Below are 3,049 nucleotides of genomic sequence, written 5' to 3'. Positions count from 1 at the left end.
ACGACATACCATAGGTCGACGTCAATGGCTTCAAGATGCATACGCATCTTATTCTTCCAGTAGGGATATTCAGTTCCATCGAAGACGGGGCACGCAGCGGAGACTTTAATTATCCCTGCAGTCGACATAGCTAAAACTCCAGGTGGTTAAACCGAATCACACAGAACAAGGGAGCACCTTGCTCTGATACCAATTGAAAGTGCGTTATATCGACTAGAGGGGGGGTGAATAGGCAATTTTTATGAAAGTCTTCAAAACGTGGAAGTTATGAAGACAAACAGTAGAGATATGCCTATTACTATGCAGCGGAAGTTAGACTACACTAGGCAAGCCATGGTCAAGTATCAACAGAGTGAAAGCACAGTGACAAATAGCTGTAGTGTAATAAGGATTAGGTAGGAAGATACTATGAAGCCAAACAGATCATACACTCACGTTGTGAAGACAAAAGATAGAACAGACACGCAATGACTTCACAATGAGTGATCAGTAAGTAAAAGGAAGTGAAGATGAAACCAGTGACTCGTTGAAGACAATGATGTGTTGGACCAGTTCCAGTTGCTGTGACAACTGTACGTCTGGTTGGAGCGGCTAGGTATTTAAACCTTAGGACACACAGTCCCGGACACCCAGTCCTGAACACGCAGCTCAGGACACCAAGTCCTCACCGTATTCTCCTTGAGCTAAGGTCACATAGTCCTCGCCCAATCACTCTGGTAAGTCTTCAAGGTAGACTCCCAAACATTCACAGACTTCGTTCACTGGCAATCCACAATGTCTCTTGGATGCTCTGAATGCGACGCCTAACCGTCTGGAGGATGCACAGTCCTCAAGTGTAATAAGTCTTCAGATCACACAGACAAGAAGACTTGAGTGATGCCCAATTCTCTCTGGCTCTGGTGGTTAGGGCTTTATCCTCGCAGGGAATTCTCTCTCTCAAAGGCTTCGAGGTGGGTTGCTCTCAAACGACAAAAGCCGTACTCTCAATCTGAGCAGCCAACCGTTTATGGTTGTAGGGGTGGGCTATTTATAGCCACTTGGCAACCCGACCTGATTTGTCCGAAATGACCCTGGGTCACTAAGGAACTGACACGTGTCCCAATGGTCAGATTTCAAACTCACACGACAACTTTACTTGGGCTACAAGAAAAGTTGACTTGTCCGACTCTGGACAAGATTCGCTCTCATAGTCTTCACTCGAAGACATAGGTTTTTGGTTTAGGCATCACTTCAGTCATTCTGACTGGTTCTCCTGGACCCCACTTAACAGTACGGTGGTTCCTATGACTCAACACAAAAGAAAAAAAAACTACGAAAGATCTAAGTCTTCGAGCTCCATAGGCTTCATATCGAGTCTTCTCTTGTCATAGTCTTCAATGTGAATATCTTCATATATCACCTTTGACTTCAATGTCTTCATACATTTTTAGGGGTCATCTCTGGTAGTAAAACCGAATCAATGAGGGACTTCTACCTGTGTTATCCTGCAATTCTCACAAACACATTAGTCCCTCAACTAGGTTTGTCGTCAATACTCCAAAACCAACTAGGGGTGGCACTAGATGCACTTACAGCAGCATCGTCCTGGTCGCTCTCGTACGCGGTGTTGGCACTGTCACTAGTGTCGTCTTCGCCATCGTCGACCGCGCCATCTTCATCCACCACGACCACCACCGCGTCGTCCTCGGTGGCGAATGCCCTGATCAGGGCGTCCACATGATTGTCCACCCAGTGCGACAGGTTATCCCGGATGGCCCCGTGCATAGGGGCAATGGCGGCATCAAAATCAAAGTGGGGGTCGAGGTTCTGGAGATGGCCGAAGACGCGTGAGAACGCGCGCCCAAGGAGGCCTCGGCTCCTCTCCTCAACAAGCTCATGAGCCCTTGCAGCCCGTTCCTCCAGGCGCGTCACGACTTCGGTAAAGAAGAGGAGATGGCTAGCGTAGTCTTCCACGTGGGGATGAGGGACACTCTCCTCGCAAATGACACCCAGTGCTCGATTGGCCCTCACTCTGAGGGTCTGGAGCATGGGGGCGTTCTCGCGCTGCAGCTTCTGCCGATGACACGCCTCCTCCCTATTCTGCTGCGCGAGGGACGCGGCTTCATCAATCTGATGCTGAAGCGAGAGCATATCTGCACACGTGGAGGACAGGGCGACCTGGGTGGAGGTCTGGGCTGCCGCAGCGGTCCTCTCGCGCTGCTCCGCTTCATCCAGCCTCGACCTGAGGATGGTGGTCCTGCCCTCAGATTCGGCCACCCAGAACTTCAGCTTCAGGTCATACTCGTTGGCAAGATCTGCACCAGCCTTCGCTACCCTCCGGTCGACCTCCTCCTAGATCTTGGCTTCGCGGGCGGTGATGATATCTTCGGCCATGGCCACATGGCGCTCCCTCGTCTCCAGCCGCTCATGCTCCAGGCTGCGCTCCAAGGCCTCCAGCGCCAGTGCCTCCTCGCGCTTCAGGATATCCTTCTCTTCGGAAGGCGCTCCCCTCATCGACGCCAAGACGGTCATGCACGCCTCGATCTGCTGCTCCAGGGCAGCATTCAAGGGCAGAAGCTCATGTTCCCGCTTCTCAGCGCTCTCGCGACGGTGGTCGACCTCCTTTGCCTCCTCCAAGGCCCGAGAGCTGGCCTCGCGGGAGGCCACGAGGGACATTGAGGCCTTTTCCTTGTCACGCTCGTGCTGAAGCTGCCCGAGGTTGATGGCGACCTTCAATTGGTGCCACTCATGAGCCAGGCGGAGGTCCTCCATCTCAAGGCGAGCGTCCACCGCCACGAGCTCTCCCTCAAGGCGGCTCAGCGCACCCATCGCCTCCTGCAAGAGCTCGTGGCGTACGACACCGCGTCCACGCACAAGCTCCAGTGCGCGGCCCAGTCCGTCCTCCGCGCCAAGGGTTGCTGGGAAAGCTCGAGCTGGCCTGCTTGCCCCCGGCAGGGAGCTTGAGGCTGGCGCCTTCTCTGCCACCTTGCGGGCTTTGGCAAAGGTGCTAGGTGATGCGGCCTCACCACCTGAAGACGAGGCCGGTGCTGGGGTTGCCTAGCCGCCGGCG

Source organism: Triticum urartu, chromosome 2A (genome assembly GCF_056163025.1).
Source record: "Triticum urartu cultivar PI428250 chromosome 2A, HENAU_Tu73, whole genome shotgun sequence".
NCBI lineage: Eukaryota > Viridiplantae > Streptophyta > Magnoliopsida > Poales > Poaceae > Triticum > Triticum urartu.
The sequence above is the reverse complement of the archived record's forward strand: the minus strand, read 5'-3'. Positions refer to the sequence as shown.